This window comes from Narcine bancroftii, chromosome 2, assembly GCF_036971445.1.
Source record: "Narcine bancroftii isolate sNarBan1 chromosome 2, sNarBan1.hap1, whole genome shotgun sequence".
NCBI lineage: Eukaryota > Metazoa > Chordata > Chondrichthyes > Torpediniformes > Narcinidae > Narcine > Narcine bancroftii.
In genome coordinates, this window is record NC_091470.1 from 232,122,459 (window position 1) to 232,147,927 (window position 25,469).

General features: G+C 40.5%; 1 long non-coding RNA gene across 1 annotated transcript in view; it reads right to left on the minus strand.

Moving 5' to 3' along the window:
* Nucleotides 1-1,377: 1,377 nt before the first annotated feature.
* Nucleotides 1,378-25,469, minus strand: part of LOC138752625 (uncharacterized) — a 56,084-nt gene continuing 31,992 nt past the window's right edge. The window contains exons 2-3 of the long non-coding RNA XR_011350779.1: nucleotides 4,149-4,194; nucleotides 1,378-1,692 (exon numbers count right to left, since the gene is read on the minus strand). This is a non-coding gene — a long non-coding RNA (uncharacterized lncRNA). The remainder of the gene's footprint in view (nucleotides 1,693-4,148; nucleotides 4,195-25,469) is intronic.

The following is a 25,469-nucleotide window of genomic DNA, read 5'->3' on the forward strand; positions in this document are numbered from 1 at the left end:
ATTCAAAATTATAAGGGGGACAGATAGCGTCAATGTGGGTAGGCTTTTTCCACTGAGACTGGGGGAGATTCAAACCAGAGGGCATGGATTGAGAGTAAAAGGGGAAAAGTTTAGGGGAAACATGAGGGGGAATTTCTTCACGCAGAGAGTGGTGGGGATGTGGAATGAACATCTGGCAGAGGTGGTAGAAGTGAGATCAATGTTAATATTCAGGAAAGTTTGGATAGGTGTATGGACGGGAGAGATGTGGAGGGTTATGGGCCGAATGCGGGTCAGTGGGACTAGATGGGAGAAGATGTTTGGCACAGACTAGTTGGGCTGAACTGGCCTGTTTCTTTGCTGTAAATAGTTATATGGTTATATGCTTGCCATATGGGGCCCTTTATTCTCCTGCCCCAACCAAGTCTCTGGACAAGTTCTGTTATTAGGAGGTTCCATTCTTATTAGATTTGAACTTTTCCTAAATGGTGCAGACAGCAGCAATTTCTGAAAAGCTGGCAGAGCTTCTCAATCAGGGGCCTTGATGTTAGCCATGCTATCATTCCAACAAATTCAGTGTACGTGTCCCATCACTGTGAAGGAGAGTTGATAGGGCGCTATATCTTTGGTTTGATGGAACGATGGATGGGATGTTAGTTAAGGGCTTGCTCAGTATCAATGAGTGGCCTGAATGGCTCCATTGATTCTGGAGGCAATTTCCTGTTCCAGGGAACTGTTATTGGAGATGTTCTGTCAAGATTCTTGAGCTCTTTTATCATTTCTAGCTTGGAATAATTCCTTGTTGGATAGCAAAGATCCAGGATTCTTTACAATATCTCGACAACACCAGGGGAGTAATCAGGTCCAAGGGCCAGGATGTGAATGAAGGCTGATCATGGTCTGGGAAGTAGATTACGATAGGATTAGTGTAAATCGATGGTTGATTATCAGTGTGGACTTGACAAAAGACCTCGTCTGTTGATTTATTGGACTTTCTCATCTGTTCTCATCTGTGACACTTTGTAAAGAGGGGCTGTGGGGCATTGGTGCATGGTAGAAGGCAATGGAAATTGTATAGAAGTTGGTAGGTAGGAAGTTTGGAGATGGATGAGTGTCTTGTCATGCAAGGATGTTAGGGATGGTGGTGGATTGACTAACTGAATATAGCTATTTACAGTATCCGGCACCAATGGGGATTGGTAGATGCCGCATGTGCAAATTTTATGGTTGCTTGAAACTCACTCTTACACCTGCATTAAGAATAAAAAGTTTAAAAGACAAAAGTCAGTCACAACTTTGTTCAAACAGCTGCTATGAGCAAAGCATGTCCAAGGCCCTCCGCTGGCTGAATATTTGGTACCATCTTCACTAAAGGTTTATACGTTACTTCAGAGAACATTTACCTTTTACAAATTTCTTTTTATTTATTTATTTTCCTCGATATTTTTGTTGGTTGCTTGAATTTTGGTAACAGGGTTGTTACTGTACTTGCATCCATTCTCTGAGTTCGGTTCATAGTGCCAGTTAGGGACCTGCTTGGGGGAGCTTGATTCAATGACTGGTGGTCTGAATGCTGAGGAGAACATCAGAGACCAGGGCACTGTCGAGCACCAACCTCCCTCAGACCATCCAGCTATCGGTCTTATCACCTTCATCCTCCTTGTCCCTCTTTCAGGTGCTTGTTCTTCTCTGCTAGTCTTCGGTGGGTTGTCCCTATCATAGGGAAATGTGAATGTAATTCCCACGTGCATACCCAGGCCTAGAAGCATTCATTGCAGAATCCTTGATGTCACGGCAGGCCTGTGAACATCACCCACACTGCTTGTCAGCTTTAACAACTTGCAGACATCATTGACCTAGATGTCCATTAAAGTGCAGAAGCTAGATATTGAGCAACACCCAAATACTTGATCATCCTTTGGACTCTCGAGCACAATAGCATAGAAACAGGCCCTTTGGCCCTTATAGTCTATGCCGAATTTATATTCTGCCTAGTCCAGCGGTTCTCAACCTTTTTCTTTCCACTTGCATCCCACTTTAAGTAATCCCTATGGAATCGGTGCTCTGTGATTAGGAAGTGGTTGCTTAAGGTGGGATGTGGGTGGGAAGGGAAGGTTGAGAATCACTGTCCTAGACCCAATTGTTATTGAAATAATTTGCTTGAGAAAAATTGTCATCAGCCCATTTCCTTTTGAGTGATGAAATTGTGCACATAACGAGTCAATGAGGGATGATTAAACTTTTTCTTTCCACCCACACACCACCTTAAGCAATCCCTTACTAACCACAGAGCATCTATGGCACAGGAAATATTTAAAGTGGTATGTGAGTGAAAAGAATAAAGTTGAAAACCACTGGCCTAGTCCCATTGATCTGCACCCGGACCATATCCCCCCCATACTCCACCCGTCCATGTACCTCTCCAAATTTATTTTAAATGTCGACCTTGAGCCTGTATTTACCAATTCAGCTGGAAGCTAGTTCTACACTCGCACCACTCTCTGGGCGAAGAAGATACCCCTAATTTTTAATTTAAATGTGGACATTTAACAGGCACAGTAACAGGCTCTTCCACCCCACGAGCCTGTGCGGCCAATTACACTGAATTTACCTACAATCCCGGTACTCTTTGGAGAGTGAGAGGAAACCAATGCAGAAACCAGGAGAATTCCTGGATTTGAACCCTGGTCACTGGCACTGTAATGGTGTTGTGCTAACCATGGTGCTCTTAAACATTTCTCCTCTTACCCTTAACCCATGGCCTCTAGTTTTTATCTCGGTGGAAAAAAAAGCCTGCTTACATTTACTCTATTTATACCAGTGATTCACAACCTTTTTTCCCCCACTCACATACCACCTGAAGTAATCCCTTACTAATGATGGAACACCTATAGGATGCCATAGGTGCTCTGTGATTAGTAAGGGATTACCAGCTGCTATGTGAGTGGCAAAAAAAGGTTGAAAACCATTGATCTGTATAACCATATAAGAATTACAGTACGGAAACAGGCCATCTCGTCCCCTCTAGTCTGCACTGATTTAAGTAATCTCCTTCAGTCCCACCTACCTGTTCCCTGTCCTTAACCCTCCAATCCTCTCACAAGTACGCACTCATCCAACCTTCTCTTAAATGACAAAATTGACCCTGCTGCAACCACCTTTACTGGAAGGTCATTCCACTCAGCCACCACTCTCTGAGAGAAGAAGCCCCCTCTCATGTTACTTCTAAATTTTTTCCCCCAACCCTTAACTCATGACCCCTCATTCCAAACTCACCTACCCTCAAGGGGATGAGCCTATTCACATCTACTCTATCTATCCCCCTCATAATTTCAAATACCTCTATCAAATCCCCCCTCAAACTTCTACACTCCAATTAATAAAGACCCAGTCTACTCAATCTTTCTTTGTATTCTAGATACTGCAATCCAGTCATCATAATTTTGTAGTACACGTGTATCAAGTCTCCCCTCATTCTTCCCCTGTGAAAAGACCTCCTGGGCGCTACCACAGAATGAATCTTTAGCTACATGTATAACACATATAACACGGCGTGTTGAGCTCCACTTTGTTCGTGGTGAGGTCAAGTGAATGTTATGTGCAGTTTGCTATCATGACCTTCTGTGTTTCTGGTGGTGATTAGTATTACATGCCTTAATATCCTTCCTAATATGACTCCTGATGCAACACAACAAATACACGTGCATCGAATCATCATAAAGCAACCAATCCACAGCACCTAATCAATTATTGCAATTCGGTTGAGTTCTATCAGACAACATGCATCTCGGACAATATTTATGGTCATTCAAGTTTGATTAAGCACAATAACACTGGTGGGAATATTATGTGTGGGCTAAGGTTAATTCACATATGATATCTGTTAATGACTGAATATGGCCAAAAAAGCAGTGGGGCTCGGGAAACTGGAGTACAATTTTTCAAAGGAATCCATGGGAAATTGGCAGAACCAATCAAAACAAAGTTTGTCTGCAATTTCTACATTGCAAACCTTTAAATACCAACAATAGTTTATTAATTTTCAATTTCCCACTCAATTGTTCCCGGTTTTCCCTTCCCACGAGGGTGCTCAACTCCAAATAACCCTTTCCAGCTGGAAGGAGGGGGCAATGCAGAGCAGAAACTTCATAACTTCTAACAATACTTACAGTTCCACCATCAGCCAAGAGCAGATTTAGTCATTTCGTAACCTTCCTGGGAAAGAGAAAGATTTATTGCCATAGTAACAAGGGCTTGTCCAGCTCTCAAGACATGTATTTTCTTGCTGAATGACCTTCTGCTTAACTCAGTAACCAGCCCTAGTCGATCTGTTTACAAGAGGCACATCTAGCCAGTACTATGTGCAAAACATCTTGGTTCAAGCCTGAATTGTTATGTATCTTTATATTTGCTATATTTGCTCCATACACAGTATGACCTGCTGAGTTTGTCCAGCATTGTGTTTTTACTTCAACCATGGTGTCTGCAGACTTACGTGTTTTATATCTTTAAATCATCTTCTCTGGTTTTCTAATATAATCCATTAAACTTTACATAACTGCATGAAAAGCTCATTTTATCTTTATTTTGAAATTTTTGGATATATCATTCTCAATACTGAAGAGATAAATACAGGTTGTACCTCTCTTATTTGACACTCTGTGGTCCTGTACCTTTGAATCTGCTGCCATGAGAACAAACTCCTTACAGACAGCGTGGAGCTGGAACCCTGGTCCCGATTGCTGGTGCTGTAAAGGCATTGCACTAACCGCTACACTAACCGTACCTCCCCACAGTATTATTTCCTGTTTTAAGCTTCGTTCTACTTTTGTTATGTTTACATAGGGGGTTCCCTTTGGGGTCAATTTCTGTTTCCCGGCATTTTCTGTGGTCCGGCAATGGCCAGTTGTGAAAGAATAAGTTTAACAAATATGTTTAACAAAGGGTTAATGAGTTGGATGCGAATATAGTGCCTTGTAACATAGGCGGGAATATGACGCTTTCTAACATGACCTTCCCTGTGTGACAGTGAGATTGTAACTAACACCACAAAGAATATAGTAAGACCAAATAGAAAAGGATGCAAGGTCATTCTGTTTTGCCAGCTTATCTACAGACACCACAGCGGAACATATGTTACAAAAACAAAAATTGCCAGTTGTGTGAAACCCATGTGAAACTTGTAGGGTCTCATGCAGACCCCTGCCCAAAGGTGTATAAAAATCGAATGAACACTCTGTTCATTTTGAGTAGGGCTCAGTGTAGAGAATGAGTTACTAAACCCTTTCTTTGTGTCCCTCACTCCCGCTAGCATTACCAAGGCTGAATAAAGAAACTGTATGCTTAATTGGTTCTGCTGTGTTTTGCTGTTTGTTTTAATACTTCACGGGCTGACTTTCACATATATCCCAACATCACGGGATAAAAAAGAGGTACATCTTGTACAGAGTCTTATAGATGTTGCTGCTATTTGCGATATTACAGATTGAGCAAAGAGTATAGAATGGTGAAAAAAACAACTTGACCCATCAAACTAACTCTTACACTATAAAGAATTATAATATCCCCTTGTTAATTACCGGTATTTTGCAGGAAATATAATTTTTTTCAGCAAGTCTGTTAATAATTCACTGGGGTCTACTTGGAAACAATATGTGCTTGGTTAGGAAGTGTCTTTTTTTACTTAATTGTGAAAAATGGACCTTGCTACAAAAAAAGGAGCCTGCATTTAAATAGCCCTCTTAATAACCACATTGTGACCCAACACTCTTAACAACCAGAGAAGTGTGATTAACATGTGCAAGGCAGAAAATATGACAGCCAATTAGTGCACAGCAAGATTCAAGAGGCAACGATGATATTATTATCTAAATCTTTGGCTTTCGAGATACAAGTTGAAGGATGACTATTGTAACGGGCACAGGGAACACTTTCCCTTGTTACATATTATTATGATATCTTTAGCATTTATCTGAGAAGCCAGACAATAATTGGAAATAGGGACTATTACATGTGCTAATGACATTATATTTTATTTGTTTTAAAACTTAATTTTAAATTTAAGCATACAACACGGTAACAGGCCATTTTGGCCCATGAATCTGTGCCGCCCAATTTACACCCAATTAACCTCCACCCCCGGTACATTTCGAATGGTGGGAGGAAACCAGAGTCCCTGCGGAAAACCCACACAGACGTGGGGAGAATGTACAAACTCCTTTCAGACAGTGCAGGATGCGAACCCAAGTCCCAATCGCTGGTGCAATAAAGGCATTGCAATAACCGCTATGCCAACTGTGCTGCCCCTATGAAATTCAAATCCCATTGAGTTGAACAAAGCTGTTCTTCATAAAATGCTCAGATCCGCTATATCACAGACTTATGCACATGGCTACTGTTACAGAGTTCTGCATTGTGTATTGGCCTATGTGTTGTGTGGTTTTATGTTAAAAACTGTCAGTTTGCCTTAGAGAGCCAAGGTGAAGGTGGACTGCTGAGAGAGTGGGAGATGGACTGGGCATGTGAAGAAAATGATCTAAAAATTTCTGGACTTGGACGATAAACCACCACTGGGTGGTGCTGTGGAGTGGAAGAAGGCCCAGAGCATGAGTCATAGTCTGGAGGACAGTTTAGAATGTTGGGATTTCAAAATGGATGAACATTCTGAAGGGAGCCAGAAGGATCCAGACCAAGCCAGTGGTTCCTTTCTCTGCAAGCAACACAAGACAACTTCAAATTTTGTGCTTTCTCTCTCTCAAAGATCTTTTGGCTTCAGTTTACCAAACAAACTGAATTTTGTTCATGATCTTTGCTTCAGTTGAGTTCGAAGTTTTGTGAGTCTTGTGTGTTTTGTGTCTAAGTTTTTCTATGGGCTGGTTGGAAATATAACTTAGACTTTGATTACGTTATATTTAGGCTGGGGAATTTGTTAGTTTTACACTGTTATAGAAATTTGCATAGTAACCAGTGGGCATTGTTATAAAAGGGGGGATTTTGAATGAAAGTTTGAAGGTGAATTTTTGTTAATAAAGTAATTGTTCATCTTTACCCCTGTGTGATATACCTCCTTTGTGGTTGCTAGTTTGATCTTGTAACACTACAGATACATTTTTGCCTTGATGCAAAAAGACAGCATCTCCCATTATGCAACATTTTCTCAGCACTGCACTGTGAAATCTAGCTAAACAGTAGCTTGAATCCATATTTTTCAAGACTCTCATTTATACCAAGCAATATGTATTTATTTCCATCAATACAATACTTGTCCTGCATATGTATTGTTTGTTTGCATGTGTGTTATGTCAGGTTATGATTCTGCATGTTTTGTACCAAGAACCGGAGAATGCTGTTTCGTCAGTTTGTACTTGTACAATTAGATGACAATAAATTTGACTTGATATGATTTTATCATGGCGTAATACTGCACAAGTGCACAGTCATGATTTATTCCTCCAGGCATAAGAGGCTGCTATTAACTTCTCTACAATTAAAAGTTACAAATTATTGTGTATATAAATCTATGTGCATCTGAATGATAACTGTTCATGGACACATGGAAACCTTTGATGGTGAAAATCCTCAATAAAGTATAAAGAACTGAATTCTTGAATTTGTATGACTAATAAGTCCTGAGATAAACAACCACATCTCTACTAAGTACTGCTGTTTTTTTTTTTAGCTCCAAATGAAGTTTAACAACTACTTTCCGGTTTGTCCCCTCTAACACTGAAGGTTGCTTCTGTAAATCAAAGTGAATCAAAGGAGACCACTTCTTCAATAGTGCTGACCTTGATCCATATCTAAAACACTTAAGGGAAAAAAAAACACTTTTTATTCATGAATTGCTTCTAAATCTGCATGAAACAGTCATCTGTTATCTGACAAATTTTTCCGGAAGCCCATGTAATGCAATCAAGGTCCAATTTTCAGTGTTTTGTTTTATAGGAATTCATCAGAAACATTTTTACCCATTCTCCATGGTGATCTATCACAGTCAATAATTATTGCTTTTCTAACTCTACAGAATCTATACTCTGGAAGACCATTTACATAGGTGCAAAGGATTAATAATGGTATTTTCTTTACTTACCAGTGTATGGGATGTGTACACACTGTGACATTTATGTCCCTAAAGGGTTGTAAACTCATCTAGCGTGGATACAGTAAAAACACAATGCTGGAGAAACTCAGCAGGTCAAACAGTGAACTTTATATAGCAAAGATAAAGATACATAACCAATGTATTGGGCTTGAGTGCTTCATTAAAGTATGAGCAAAATGAGCTAGCAGAAACTGAAGAAGTTGATGTTAGTACCATCCAGTTGGGGAGTGCTCAGATGGAATATAAGGTGTGGCTCCACCAATTCACAGGTAGTCTTGGTTTGAGAGTACATGAAGGCATGGACAGATAGGTCAGTGCGGGTGTGGGGTGCAGAATTAAAATGGTTGGCCACTGGGAGATCCCTGGCATTGATGCAGACTGAGCGAAGGTGCTCAGTGAGAAACTTCGACTTCTTCGGTTTCTACTAGCCTGCTCCCAGTTCCCTTTTCCTCTGTCTCCTTTCTCCAGATCTCTACCCTTTTCCCTCTCCATTCACAGAGCCCTTCCCCCTGCCCGTTTGCTGGTGCACCCTCCCTCCCTTATCCACTTATGACCTCCTCCATTTGGGGCTGTGCTCCTCCCCATGGCCCTCCCCTGACCATTTTGTTTGGGTGCCTGTCTACATGTTGCCCATACCTTGATGAAGACCTCAAAACCCAAAATGTTGGTTATGTATCTTTATCTTTGCTATATCAAATATGTTTTTTGACCTGCTGAGTTTCTCCAGCTTTGTGTTTTAACTTCAATCATGGGGGTGTCTGCGGACTTTTGTGTTTTACTCCTAGCATGCGTACAGACTCTTCAAAGTACCAGCCAATGAATGCCCATTTAAACCAATCCAGTTTCTTTGTTCCTCAAGCTTACTCCGACTTTCAAAAGATTTTGCTACTCACCAACACAGCTTACATTTAAAGCCAATAACAGATTAAGCTGCGTATCTTTGGAAGTGGGAGGATGCCTCAGTACTTGTAAGAAACGTACAGCGCTAACCCAGCCAACACATGTCTAGAACTTGCTGGCGTGGCACTCCAGCACCTCACTGGCCCACTCAGCGTGGTGATGGCAGCTCAATGCAGGATCTTCGTTGCCCATATTCCCCCAGGAAATGCGAATGCCTATCTACAACCCACCCCCCCCCCTCCCCACCACCCGCCGCGAGCACTATTTTCTATTCTGGACATACCTATTATTTCTGCAGTCGATTGTCCTATTTCGTAGTCCTGCAGTTCGCTGTCAATTATACAGCGCCAAATTCAACATGGCCACCACCAAGGCCAGGTCTCCTGAGACCATCTTATCACCATTTTTTGTGAGTTCTGGCACCCAAAAAAATTTGCACTGCGCCCCTGTCCAAAAGTCAGCCATCAGAGTGGTGAAGACCATCTTCTCCACTGTGCTTCCCATAGCCCAAGCCATTCTAGATAGCTGTGTGGCCAACATTTTATTAAATATACTTTTCTCAGGAATCACTACTTCAGCTCATTATATGACTGCTTCTTCAACTGACAATTCACTCTTGTGAGGGAGATATGAGTGGAGATAATTATGTGACTCTGGCATGGACTATATCAGATAGGTGTGATTGTCTTCTGCAATGACAGATTTTACATTTCAGATTTATTGTCAGAATACTTATATGATATCACATAAAACCCTAAGATTCCTTTTTCCTGCAGGAATTGCAGAATTACCACTAATTGGTAGTGCAAAAAATAAACTGCACACAGTGTGAGCATGTAAACAAATAAAGAAATGTAAACAGATAACAAATGGAAACAAACTGACTGTGCAAGACAGGGAGAGCAAAGAAAATCAATAAAATGCACAAATAAGAGTCCCTGATTGACTTTGTCATTGAGGAGTCTGATGGTGGAGGGGTCATCAATCAGCTCCTTAGTTTTGGTGACATTGAGTGGGAGATTGTTGCTGGTGCACCATTTAGGCCAAGTTTTCAATCTCCTTCCTGTATTTTGATTCATACAACCCACTACAGGCAACTCATCCAAATATAAGAACTAAAATATTTCTTCCCTATTTGGTGCAATTTGTTCCGTGTTCTCTAACTTTGATGTAACATCAGAACTGATCTTTTGTACTGAATATCTCAGCCATAAGCAACAGAAATAGGTTCTATCTTTATGCTCATGGTAGCTAAACATGCAAAGTACTGTTTCTGGATTCAGATCAGCTGTCAAGGGTTTATCATCAGTTATGAATTTCATGGGACTTTCTAATCTTAAAGCTCAGGGAAAATGCCTTTCCTATTTAGTTAAGTGTAATTCAGTTCAAGGTTCAAGAAGCAAATGCTAATAGGTCTCTCTTCTGCACTATCCAGCTCATGAGAGGCTACTCCTCCAATAAAGAGATCCGCTGTACAAACAGCACACTCTCGACATGTTTTTAACCCATTGAGTGTTTCTCAACCTTTTTCTTCCCACTCACATACCACATTAAGTGATCCCTATGCCATCAGTCCTCTGTGATTAGTAAGGGATCACTTAAAGTGGTATGTGAGTGGAAAGAAAAAGGTTGAGCACCACTGGGTTCGATGCTTTGTCATAACCATTGGCTCAAATCTATGGAAGAGCTTTCCTTAAATGAATCAAACTTGGTATAAATGTGCTATTGTAATTCACTGAACCCCAAAAAAACCGGGAGTCACGTGAAGGAGTAGTGGCCGGTCAGAGAATTCCAGCCCTCTCCCGAAAAGTTTAAAAAAAACACACAAAGCACAAAGGTACAAGATTAAAATTTATAATAAAGTAAAAATAAAGGTGAGAAGAAAATGGCAGCAAAGAGAGAAAAGTCGAAAACAATGGGAAGAAAAGAAGAAGAAAGAATGTCGGAAGAAGAAAGTGAAGGCCTTACCTGTCCGAAGAGGCCCGCCGCGGAGAGAGAAGCCAGCTCCCGCAGGTCAGTGGAAGTCCCGGGCTCGGGACTACAAAAATGGCTCGCAGAGCCGAGTAAAAGTACGCAACCACGCATGAAAAAAAACACACTGACGGGAGGGGGGAACAGCTGCGGAGTCGATCTCCACAGCTGAGAGAGACACCTGCAGCACAGCAGCAGGTGCAGAACACAGACAATAACGACAACAAGAAAGAAGAGGGTAAAAAGAAAACAAGGAAACAACAGATGGTCAATCCAGAGGAAGAAGAAGAAGAAGAACAGAAAGAAGTGGAAGAAGAAGAGAAAGGCAAGATAATGGATGTATCTTTTTTTAAAGAATATATGGAATCAGTGAAAGAATGGCAATTACAAGAATTTAATGAGATAAAAAGAAGAATTAAGAATGCAGAAGAAAAAATGAATAAAATGGAAATGGCCATATCAGAGTTAGGAAAAAGAGTGGAAAATATGGAAGAACGAGAAACAATTGTAGAAATGAAAGTAGAAGACTTAAAAGAGAAATTAGAAGAATCTAATAAAAAAGTTAAAGAGACACAGGAACTGTTAGCTCAGAAGATAGATATAATAGAAAACTATAATAGAAGAAATAATATAAAGATAGTGGGCCTTAAGGAAGATGAAGAAGGCAAGAATATGAGAGAATTCATAAAAGATTGGATCCCCAGGGTCCTAGGAAGACCAGAATTACAGGAAGAAATGGAAATAGAGAGGGCACATAGAACTTTAGCCCCGAAACCACAATCGCAGCAAAAACCAAGATCCATTTTAGTAAAATTGTTAAGATATACAACAAGAGAAAATATATTGGAGAAAGCAATGAAGAAAGTAAGAGAGGACAAAAAGCCACTGGAATATAAAGGTCAAAAAATTTTTTTCTATCCAGACATAAGTTTTGAACTCATGAAGAAGAGGAAGGAGTTCAATACAGCGAAAACGATCTTATGGAAAAAAGGATATAAATTTATGTTAAGGTACCCAGCAGTACTTAAAATAGTTATTCCAGGGCAACAAAACAGACTATTCTCAGATCCAGAGGAAGCAAGGAAATTTGCAGAACAACTACAAAACAAGCAGAGAGATGAAGACATGTAATAAGAGTAAAAATGACCACGAACTCTATGTATGTGTGTAAAGGGGTATATGTGTGTATATATATAGTCTGAACCAAGCCATGAAAGACCCCAACAATGAAGACGCTGTTTACATCCGGTACCGCACGGATGGCAGTCTCTTCAATCTGAGGCGCCTGCAAGCTCACACCAAGACACAAGAGAAACTTGTCCGTGAACTACTCTTTGCAGATGATGCCGCTTTAGTTGCCCATTCAGAGCCAGCTCTTCAGCGCTTGACGTCCTGCTTTGCGGAAACTGCCAAAATGTTTGGCCTGGAAGTCAGCCTGAAGAAAACTGAGGTCCTCCATCAGCCAGCTCCCCACCATGACTACCAGCCCCCCCACATCTCCATCGGGCACACAAAACTCAAAACGGTCAACCAGTTTACCTATCTCGGCTGCACCATTTCATCAGATGCAAGGATCGACAATGAGATAGACAACAGACTCGCCAAGGCAAATAGCGCCTTTGGAAGACTACACAAAAGAGTCTGGAAAAACAACCAACTGAAAAACCTCACAAAGATAAGCGTATACAGAGCCGTTGTCATACCCACACTCCTGTTCGGCTCCGAATCATGGGTCCTCTACCGGCACCACCTACGGCTCCTAGAACGCTTCCACCAGCGTTGTCTCCGCTCCATCCTCAACATCCATTGGAGCGCTCACACCCCTAACGTCGAGGTACTCGAGATGGCAGAGGTCGACAGCATCGAGTCCACGCTGCTGAAGATCCAGCTGCGCTGGATGGGTCACGTCTCCAGAATGGAGGACCATCGCCTTCCCAAGATCGTATTATATGGCGAGCTCTCCACTGGCCACCGTGACAGAGGTGCACCAAAGAAAAGGTACAAGGACTGCCTAAAGAAATCTCTTGGTGCCTGCCACATTGACCACTGCCAGTGGGCTGATAACGCCTCAAACCGTGCATCTTGGCGCCTCACAGTTTGGCGGGCAGCAGCCTCCTTTGAAGAAGACCGCAGAGCCCACCTCACTGACAAAAGGCAAAGGAGGAAAAACCCTACACCCAACCCCAACCAACCAATTTTCCCTTGCAACCGCTGCAATCGTGTCTGCCTGTCCCGCATCGGACTGGTCAGCCACAAACGAGCCTGCAGCTGACGTGGACTTTTTACCCCCTCCATAAATCTTCGTCCGCGAAGCCAAGCCAAAGAAAGAAAGAAGATACATGAATGTATCCATATTTAGAGGAAAATATATAGAGTATAGACAAGAATTAATAAGGGAGGGAAAGGGAATAGAGGGAATAAGGAGGGAATTAAAAGAGTGACCTTTGTTACATATGAAAATTGAAATCTTTTCTGGGGGGCTGGGTGGGGAGGAGTTACGGTCACTACAAAATCAGCTGACGTTTGCGAGTGAATTCGCAAATCCAAATGGAGAGGGGAGATGTGGTTGTCCGACAAGGGATAAAGGGCAACTCAGGAGGGGGAGGAGAGAATGGGGTTAAAGAAGTTTTAAATAGGTCAATAAGGAAAATGTTTGATGTTTTAGAAATGTTCTCTTATAAAGTGTTCAAAACAAGAAAGCAGAAATGGATAAGAAGGAAAGGTGATGATGGAGAAACGGAAAGGGAAGATAAACAAAGTATAAAATGGCTACGCTGAACTATATGACTTTAAATATTAACGGAATACATAACCAAATTAAAAGTAAGAAACTACTAAATTTACTGAAAAAAGAAAAAATTGATATAGCATTTGTGCAAGAAACACCTTTAACTGAATTGGAGCACAAGAAATTAAAGAGAGATTGGGTAGGACACGTAACAGCAGCGTCGTATAATTCAAAAGCAAAAGGAGTAGCTATATTAATTATAAAAATGTGCCAATTAAAATAGAAGAGGAAATAATAGATCCAGCAGGGAGATATGTAATAATAAAATGTCAGATATATTCAGAGTTTTGGAATCTACTCAATGTATATTCACCTAACGAAAAAGATCAAAAGTTTATGCAAGATATATTTTTGAAGATAGCAGATACGCAAGGGAACATATTAATAGGAGGGAATTTCAACCTGAATTTGGATTCAAATATGGACAAAACTGGGAAAAAAATTAACAGAAAGAACAAAGTAACCAAATTTATAATTAAATCGATGTAAGAAATGCAACTTTTGGATATATGGAGGAAACAACACCCAAATGAAAAGGAATATTCATATTACTCGGCTAGACATAAAACATACTCAAGAATAGATCTATTTTTGTTATCAGCTCGTATGCAAGATAGAGTAAGAAAAACAGAATATAAAGCTAGAATATTATCGGACCATTCACCCTTAATATTGACAATAAAGTTAGAGGACATCCCTCCAAGAATGTATAGATGGAGATTAAACACCATGCTACTCAAAAGGCAGGATTTTAGAGAATTAATTGAAAGACAAATTAAAATATATTTTGAAATAAATACGGAACCAGTGAAAGATAAGTTTATACTATGGGATGCAATGAAAGCGTTAATTAGAGGGTAAATAATAAGTTATGTAACCAAGATGAAGAAGGACTATAATCAGGCAACAGAGCAGTTGGAAAGGGAAATAGTAAATATAGAAAAAGAATTAGCAATGAAGGAAGATACAACTAAAAGAAGAGAATTGGCAGATAAAAAAATAAAATATGAAACACTACAAACATATATGGTGGAGAAGAACATAATGAAGATAAAACAGAAATATTATGAACTAGGGGAAAAAACACACAAAATTCTAGCATGGCAGCTTAAGACAGAACAAGCTAAGAAAATGATATTGGCATCAAGGAAAAAAGACAAACAAATCACATATAATCCAAATGAGATCAAGGAAAACTTCAGAGAATTCTATGAACAATTATACCAAACTGAAAACGAAGGGAAAGAAGGGAAAATAGATGAATTTTTAACTAAAATTGAACTACCAAAATTACAAATAGAGGAACAAAATAAATTAACAGAACCATTTGAAATAGTAGAAATACAAGAGATAATAAAAAAATTACCAAATAATAAAACACCAGGAGAGGATGGATTCCCAATAGAATTCTATAAAACATTTAAAGATTTATTAATTCCTCCCCTCCTGGAAGTAATCAACCAGATTGATAAAACACAAAGCTTACCAGATTCATGTAAAACAGCAATAATTACAGTAATACTAAAGCAAGGGAAAGATCCACTCGCACCAGCGTCATATAGACCAATATCATTACTTACCACAGATTATAAGATAATAGCTAAACTATTAGCAAACAGATTAGCAGAGTATGTACCGAAAATGATAAATCTAGACCATACTGGATTTATTAAAAAAAGACGCACAACAGACAATATTTGTAAATTTATTAACTTAATTCATGCAGTAGAAGGGAGTAAAGCGCCAACAGTAGCAGTTGCTTTAGACGCAGAGAAGGCCTTTGACAGAGTAGAATGGAAAGCAGAAATAAGAAAACTTTGGCTTGAGCTTGACCGCTGTCAACATTATCATGACCACTGACCTCTAAGGTTGTCTGTGAGCCATGCTGCTAGATACAGCCTTGTCTGCAGCTTACTCAATTCTGCAGATATATGTTGACTATTTTGGTCAGAGCACACACATCTCCTTCAAGCTTGTCCATGAACAATACTGTTTGATATGCCAGATCAATAACATAACCATATAACCATATAACAATTTGCAGTACAGAAACAGGCCATATTGGCCCTTAAAGTCTGCACTGATTTACTTGAAACTCCACTAGTTTCACTTACCCACTGCCATGCCTATAACCCTCCAATCCCCTCACATCCATGTATTCATCGAGCCTCCTCTTAAATGACAGAATTGACTCTGCCACAACTACTTCTTCCATTAGATCATTCCACTCAGCCACCATTCTCTGAGTGAAGAAGCATCGTCTTATATTACTCCTAACGTTTTGCCCCTTGTTTCAATCTCCCCTTCGCTAAGGAGAAAGAGCCTATTCACATCTACTCTATCTATTCCCTTCATAATTTTAAGCACCTCTATCAAATCCCCCTTCAATGAATAAAGTCCCAGTCTACTCAATCAACTTGGAAATGGACAACTGTTTACTGATCATTCTACCACACTCCACAAAGAAAACTCATGTAAAGTTCTCCTTCGAAGTTCCCAGAATTGCCATGTTTTAAAAACATTTTGTATGCTTCAATAAATTCACATCTGTTCTCATTATGGTACTAATTCCATGTTCCAAAGTGAAAACTTTCAGCCATGTACAATAGGTCAGATTTATAACGTTCTTCCAAAATTCATCACACTGTCCTCTTGCTTTACATGGGTAAGCCAGCTTTTAAAGATTTTATAAACTCAGGGCCTGCTCCAGTCAAAGATAGTGTCATTTTCCTCACCCATAACTACTGGCTTTGATCTTGATCATGTGGAATTTTCACAATATCACTTTGTATGAAAAAAATCCCTAAATACTCCATTTTGCAGAGAAATAATTTGGTTATTCATGTAGCCCCCTCAGTTGCTCAATCAGTCCCAAGGCCTCAACCATCTCAGAAGAGTAGATCAGCAACGATATCCACTCTTTATTGGCTTCTCCACCTCCTTCCATCCTGTTCTATAGGCTATGAAATTATTATCCTTAGTAAACAGAGAATATCAACCAGTCAGTTGATAGCAAAATTCAACAGCAACTCAGGTGGGGAAGCCCCATGTCTAATTTAAATTTAGTCATAAAGCACGGTAACAGGCCCTTGCGACCCATGAGCCTCTGCTGCCCAATGAACCTACACCTCTGATATGTTTCAAATGGTGGGAAGAAACTAGACCCCTACCCCTTGGGAAAAACCCATGCAGACATGAGGAAAATGTAAAACTCCTTAAAGACAGAGCAGGTTTTGAACCCCAGTCCCGATCACTGGTGCTGTAATGACATTAATTGTCAATAAGCTTCTATTTTCCAAGGTTAGGAATCATCCTTGTGAGTATGATGGTCACCAAGATCAGACTGTCTTGAGCAATAGTGTATTCCTATCATAAAAAGCACCTATTATGTCATAGTCAATGAGAAGTTGAACTAATACACTTCTGGCTCACAGCTGTGGGTTGCATCTAGTTGAGAAATAATAAATTAATCCATAAATTTAAAAAAACCTTAAAGCAATAAATCAAACTTGTCAAAAGATTATAATGTTTTTGATTTTTTTTAAATTCAAATTTAGACATACACTATGGTAACAGGCCATTTTGACCCATGAGCCTTTGCCGCCCAATTACACCCAACTAACCTAGAGCCCCAAGTACATTTTGAATAGTGGGAGGAAACCAGAATCCCCGGGGAAAACTCATATAGTCAAGGGGAGAACGTACATACTCCTTACGGACAGAGCGGGATTCGAACCCAGATCCCAATCGCTAGCACTGTAGCAGGCCAACCACGCTGCCCTAATGACAGGGCTACATGAATGACCAAGTGATCTTCTCTGCACTAATCTGATGGAGAGAGGAGATGATGACAAGGGATGTTTGTCCATCTGCAAGAAAATGTAATAATAATAATTTTTCATGGGTACGTCACAGTGGCATCACTAAGGTTGGTGTTACATGGTACGGTAACTCATGGTGTCACCCCCTATGGACCGAATGTACAAGTGCACCGAGCTTGATAGAAACAGGTGTGTGTTCCTTGTATATCCGGGGTAGCAGCGACACTGAGTGGGGGTGGGGTTTCTGACCAGAGCGCAGTAGAAGGTTCAAAAGGTAAATTAGCATCGAGTTTTAGCCTTGTAGGTATATTGATCCATGTAAGCTGAGCTTACAAAACGTGTTTTTGTTGTTATAACTAACTAAAGGGATATTTTTATAAAAAAATAATAAATTTCTGCTGAAACACGGCACAAAAATGTTATAGACAGTCATTTTGGTGTCAACCCCTCTGATGGTGTCATCTGAGGCAGCCCGCACTCCCCGCCCCGCAACCCCCCTAATGATACTAGTGACTCCCCCCTGCACCCCCCTCCCGTGACACCTGTAGTGCGTTGAATGATTCAAAGACTTGTTGACTCAAACCAGGGCTTTTATTAGCAAAAGACTGGAACGTAGTACAATGGGGTCGACCAGTCTGGTTAGGAGCTACAGCTCTCAGCCAATCACTAATATTATATTAAATATATACAAATATATACATTGGTGATGGTATCCTGTACTATCACTGCCCAGCGACGCCAGTGACCCCACCCTCCCGCACACCCCCCCCCTCCCCCCAGTGATGCCAGTAGTGCGTCATTTTCAAAAGGTGCATTTATTGCAATGTGAAAATTTAGGCAATGTACACCCTTTAATTCAAATCAGCATCGTTTAAGTTATTTCCTCGGATCTACGGTATTTTTTTGGCATTTACAGCATTTTTCTTTTGCCTTTCCTCAGCAATTGATTTTTCAGGAGTAGTTCATGGTGTTGAATACATGAGGAGACGCCGCAGAATTCCAGGTGGTGATAAGTACTGCAGGAGCTGGGCTTTCAAGACGCACTGCATTTCGTAAGATTAATAGCTGGTGTACTCCAGACAAAAGGGATCCTGTTCTCTAATCCTGTTAAATGCAGATGTAAAAATATAATGTTCCTTTGCTTTCCACAATCAATTAGTATGTGAATTGTTGATAAAATGGTTGAAAATACAGTGCACAGGTTTAATATAAATGAAGCAAAAAATTTTTGGAAATACAGGAAGCTCTCAGCGGTACAGGCAGCAGCCAATATCAATGAAAGACAATTGCTTGTTTTCAGTCAATTTAATTAAAAGGCAACTGCGCCAACTGGATCAGAGTTGGATCTATGGTTGCCTTGTGCCCACAAAGTTGTAACATGTAAGCTGCTGAAACACAACAGGATGTGGAGAGACAAAACAATGAGACCAATAATCTGATGAAGAGAGAAGTTGATGACAGGGAATGTGATTTTGCATTGACACTGGGATGGTGTTGACAACTGACTGCGGGCCGGAATTGCTGGAATGGTAGAGCTATTTCACGCTGACTAGCTTGTCGAGCAAGGTCTGATTTTCTCATTTTGTGTACTTGAGCGAACCTGTTGATCCATTGTGAGGCTATAGCTGTGTAAGCATTCAATCAAAAATGCTTATCTATGGACTAAAAAGGTAAAGACACTAAACTACACAGATCAGGACACAAACACAATTCCTATCTGAACATATTTTGTCTGTTTCAGTAAGTGGATTTGTCCCCCAATGTATCAAGGATAGAGACAGGTAAAACCAGTCAGGGGTAATACTACTGAAATTATCCGGTTGATCTCAGATGTAGATCATGTCAAAAAACCAATAAGGAAACCTCAAAGGTTACTTGGAATATTAGCAAAGTCATATAAATGATGACAAATACTATGAGTGACAACATTTCTGGGTTTAAAAGGAGTTTGTACGCTCTCTCCATGAGTTTTCCCCAGATGCTCTGGTTTCCTCCCACCCTCTAAAGCACACGGTGTTGTAAGATAATGGGGTGGAATGTGCTACAATGGTTAGAGTCGGCTTCTACTGGGTTGTTTCTCATTAATTTAAATTTTTAAAAAATTAAAACCATGTTTCTACACCGCAGGTGTTAGAGGTTCCAGAGTAGCTTATAGTTAGGGTAGTATGGGAAGGTTCAAGAACCTGATAGCTGTTGGAAAAATTTGTTCTTGATCCAAAATATGCTGGACCTCAGGCTTCTGCCTGAAGGGAGCAGAGAAAAGCAATTGTGACCAGGGTGACAGGGGTCCTTTCAGATTTCAAATTTCTGATTTCAGATTTATTGCCAGAGTGCATATATGGCATTGCATACAACCCTGAGATTCTTCTTTCTCAGGCGAGGCAGAATTATCACTTTTTGGTAGGGCAAAAAAAAACTATACCGAGCGTATACTTGTAAACAAATAAATAAATTTAAACAGATAACTAATGTAAACAAACTGACTGAATACACAGAGAATAAAAAATAAAATAATAAAGTGCACAAGTAAGAGTCCTTAAATGAGTCCCTGATTGAGTTTGCCGCTGAGGAGTCTGATGGTGGTTGGGTAGCAGCTGTTCCTGAACCTGGTGGTGTGAGTCTTGTGGCACCCAAACCTCTTTCCTGATGGCAGCAGTGAGAACAGGGTGTGCACTGGGTGGTGTTGCTTGTTGATTATTGCTGCTGCTCTCTGACAGCAGTGTTCCCTATAGATGTTCTTGATATTGCCTGTGATGTCCTGGGCTGTCTCCACTACCTTTTAGAGGGCTTTACGCTCAGGGGTATTGGTGTTCCCATACCAGATCATGATGTAATCGGTCAACACACTTTCTCTCACACATCTTCAGAAATTTGCCAGGGTTTCTGGTGTCATGCTAAATCTCCACAAATTCCTGAGGAAGTAGAAGTGCTGACTTGCTTTCTTCATGATGCCATTAGTGTGTTGGGGCCAGGAACGATCCACCGAGATAATGACTCCCAAGCACTAAAATTTGCTCACCTTCTCCACCTCTGATCCCCCAATGATCAGTGGATCGTACACCTCTGGCTTTCCTTTCCTGACGTCAACAATCAGCTTCTTAGTTTTGGTGGCATTGAAAGCAAGGTTGTTGTTGGTGCACCATTCAACTGGGTTTTCAATCTCCCTCCCATACACTGACTCATCTCCTTTCTTCATACAATCCACTTCCATGGTATAGTTGGGAAATTTGTAGATATGTTATTGTCATACCGAGCTACACAGTCATAGGTGTAAAATGAGTAGAGCAGGGGGCTATGAGCATAGGCCTGTGGTGCTGTGGTACTGATGGAGATTGTGGAGGAGATGTTCTTATCAATCCTCACTGATTGTGGTCTGGAGGGAAGGGAATCCAGGATCCAATTAGACAGTGGTGTGTTGAGTCCCAGGTCTTGGAGTTTGCTAATCAATTTTGAGAGGATGATGGAGTTAATGCCAAAATGTTGCATCCTGAATAATGCACCTTTACCGTCCAGGAGTTCCAGGGCTCAGTGTAGAGTTAGTGAGATGGCATCCCCCTGTTTCTGTGATGTATTCATGTCACCACTCAGACAGGAGCTGACATGATTCATCATCAGCCTTTCAAAACACTTCATCACTGTTGATGTAAGTGATACTGGTCGATAGTCATTAAGTCAGGTTACTATACTCTTCTTCATTGCTTCCTTCTTGAGGCAGCATCTCATATCAATAACTACAATGGGCGGGAGGTCAGAGTCTCTGCTAGGTTTGCCACTTCTGTGGTCTTCTGTGTTCCTGGGTACTTGCGTTTCCAAACCAGCCAGTATACAGTAAAACCCCTTATATCCGGCACCTACAGGGATTGGTATATGCTGCATAAGTGAATTTTCTGATTGCTTGAAACTGACTCTTATAATGACTAATGAATACACTTCCATTCACAATAAATAGCTTAAAAAACAAAGGTACTGTACTTAAACTGTATAGATGACACTTTCCAGGTTCTAGTATTTCCCAATTTCAAAGCATGCTATCTTCAAGGAATCAAAAGTGACAATATTCCGAATTACCAATTAATTAAAGAAAATCAAAACTTTGTAGATGCAGCTTTAAATAGCTTTAATTTGTTTATAAAACTAATCAACATTTTGCATAACTTTGCATTGAGATTTTCATAATGATGAGTAAACAAAGCAAACTGTAGATAATATAACGATATTCAACTTTAGATAGATATCAGAAGAAATAGACAAAATAATAGGAATGAAGATGAATTCAAAGAAAAGCATCTCAAGTTCACATCTCTGTCAAGATTCTTCAAAGAATGAGATGCAAACACTCCGTTCCCTCGGATATTACGACGTAAACGGTCAGAGTCACTATGGTAACACTCACATCCCACTTGAAGCAATCCCTATGCCATTGGTGCTCTGTGATTAGTAAGGGATTACTTAAGGTGGTGTGTGAGTGGGAAGGGAAGGTTGAGAATCACTGCTCCAGACCCAATTGTTACTGGAATATTTTGCTTGAGAAAAATTGTCATTGGCCCATTTCCTTTAGAGTGATGAAACCGTGCACATAACGAGTCAATGAGGGATGATTAAAACAGTGTGTTTCCCATCCACACACCACCTCAAGCAATCCCTTACTAATCACAGAGCACCAATGGTTAGGGATTGCTTAAGGTGGTGTGTGAGTGGAAATAAAAAGTTTGAAAACCATTGATCTACACCAATGCTGATCCATTTACTCAACAGGCTCTTGCAGGGACATAAAATGTATATCTGCATTGCTCTATCAACTCGGGTTACACATGCCTGGAGGAGATAGTAAAGCCACCTTTTCACACTCTTCATATAATGGATCTGACTGTTCTGCCAGTTCCCTTGGCACAAGGACTCACTCCTGCCATAGCAGAGAGTTTCTTTGAGTCGTTCAGTGAGTTTTCTTTTCTGGCACCTGTGCAGAATCAACAATGTGCACTGGTGCTGGAAATGATATCTTTCTCAGACTAATGAAAGCATCAATGTCCCTTTGACTGAACGTGGGAGCTCTCTTGCCCTCCCCTGCAGCCTCCTTTGGCTGTGATAGTGTGTATTGTTGCTGTCAGTCTGGCACAGCAAGTTGCCTTTGAGAGCTGTGGAGAAAGTTATTGGGAGTTGTGCTCACGTGACTCCATTAGTGTAGTTTTAGTGTATTTCAAAGCAAAAATATCCTTAAATCAGTTTAAAATGACTTGGCCAAATTCATGTTATTTTTGTAGAAGACCCAAATTTACATCAAATGTAAACGCAAAGTCATTTCAATTCAAGATAGTTGGTTGAAGTCCAAGTTTTAAGCAGCCCACATAAAACACTATATAAAAAAATAAATCTAATACTTAGATGTGAAATCAGTAAAAATAGAAATGGGGTGCATCCATTCAATTGGCCAATAATGTAGAGAGTGGAACAAGGCATGGTATAAAACAAATATTCTTTGCACAGTTGCACTGAATTACAGGGAAAGGTTAAACAGGTCAGGACTTTATTCCCTGGAGCCAGAGTTGACATCATGGGGGGCATTTGATGACTATCTCCCCCCCCCCCAATAAGTTATTGTGCTCCCCACCACACCACCCTGTTCAATGCAACCGCTTCCACAACCCCCCCATCCGATGTTGCCGTTGCCACCCCGCCCCCCACATCCGACGCTCCCCCCCCCCCCTGTTACCCTAATGCCCTTCAATTCATTTTCCATATATAACATAGCCATATAACAGTTTATGGCATGGAAACATTTTTCTGACTCCGACTCTGCCTGGAGTGCAGAACAGCGAGGGGAGATTTGATGGAGGTATTTATACTTATGAGGGTAAATATAGATAGGCTTTTTCCACTGAGAGCAGGTGTGATACAAACAAGAGGTTTAGGATGAAAGGGGAAAGGGGCATATGAAGGGGAAAATTCTTCATCCAGAGAGTGGTGGGAGTGTGGAATGAGCTGCCAACTGAAGTGGTGAATGTGGGCACAATTTTAACATTGAAGAAGAATTTGGACAGGTACATGGATGGGAGAGGTATGGGGGGCTATGGACTGGGTGCAGGTCTGTGGGGCTAAGCAAAAAATATGGTTCAGCACAGGCTAGAAGAGCTGAATGGGCCTCTTTCTGCACTGTAAAGTTCTATGGTTCTAAAGCAATTAAAGACATTCACATGAGCTGAATTAAGTCAAATTTAAATGTCTATTTATCTCATTTCTCGTGCCTGTCCCGCTCCCATCTGCAACTATTTATTGATTTACACCCAACTCTCTGGCTCAATACAGAATGAAGAATTCCCCTCCCCCCAGTAATTGGTTCAAAATCCACATCAAAGCTGCAATTATTCACAAACATAGCAAATGAGGATGATCTCCTTGATCTTCAGTTGTTTTTCAATGAGGAAGATTCCCTACTCTCGGTCATCTTCCAGTTCTTGAGCAAGATCCTATGTCCTTCCAATTCTAGCCACTTACTCTTCATCGTGATGAGTTTCCTGTCTCTCTTTCTCCATCCTGATCCACTTGACCTAGCCTCTGACTGTAATGGCATATGCTTTCTAGATTTCTTGTCAGAGTGCATACATCACATACAACCTTGAGATTCTTTCTTCTGCAGGCGAGGCAGAATCACCACTTATTGGTAGTGCAAAAAAATAACTGTATACAACATACACATGTAAACTGATATGAGTCCAAAACCCAGCAGCAATAGAAATTCACCAAGACAAATGTTTACTTAAACAAAGGTTGTTTTTAATTTTCTTTAAATATAAAACCAGGATCAAACTTTAACTTATTATTATTAACTTAACCTCACTTAACCCTCTTATAATTTTAACCCCATGTGTATGTAATGTGTGTATATGTTCAGAAAAGTTCTTTGATTCGCATTCCAATCTCACTTCTCACGCCTCCAAGTTCACTGGTATCAGGCAGTTCTTATACTGTGCAGGGAATCTAAAATTTTTGAACCTTCATCAGGCTCTTGTGCTTAAAGGTAAATGGTTGCCACTCAGGAAGGTTCTTGTTGGTTTTAGAGAGAGATTTGTTGCTCGTTGGACACACACAAACTGATTTCCCATGATCAGTACTTCAGTGTCTTGTCAAAGAATCTTGCCCCATCATGGGTTTTCCAAATGATAAACACTTCTTCCAGGTCACCACAGAGTTCCTCTTGTTTCCCTTACTTCAGGAGAATCACTCAAGCCAGCCGTTTCCTCTTATATGGACCACAAAGGTTTTGAACAGGCTGAACTCATAACTCACAACCCGTCTTCAAAATGGGGTCTTCAACAGGCCTGTCAGCTTGCCATTTTGTAGCCTCAGCTGCTACTGAACTCTCTCTCTCTCCCCCAAAGAGAAATCCTGTTTGATCTTTTATTCTCTCTCTGCTTATAAAAATTAAAACCAATTGCAGGGCTAACCCAATCCTTGAAAGATCTTTATCAGCACTTTGAGCCAGGGCTGTTTATTTGCACCTGCTTTTTGAACTTCTTTCCAGGAGAGTCCCATTGTCTTTTGCAAAGCCACTGGTGTGTGCAAGTCTGACTTCAGCCAAGCTCTTGCATTTTAAATGAGATGTGAAGTGTAAGTATAAGTATTTGCTTGTGAAGTGACCTACACTAAACCCCCCCACAATCTATCTCTTTGAAAAACATATTTATATGTAATATAAAATATAATATAACCCGTGCTAAACAAATAAAGAAATGTAAACAAACTGACTGTCCAATACAGAGAGAAAAAAATTAATAAAAACTGCAAATGTAAGATACCTTAAATGAGTCCCTGATTGAGTTTGTCGTTGACGAGTCTGATGGTGGAGGGGTAGCAGCTGTTCCTGAACCTGGTGGTATGAGTCTTGTGGCACCTAGACCTCTTTCCTGATAGC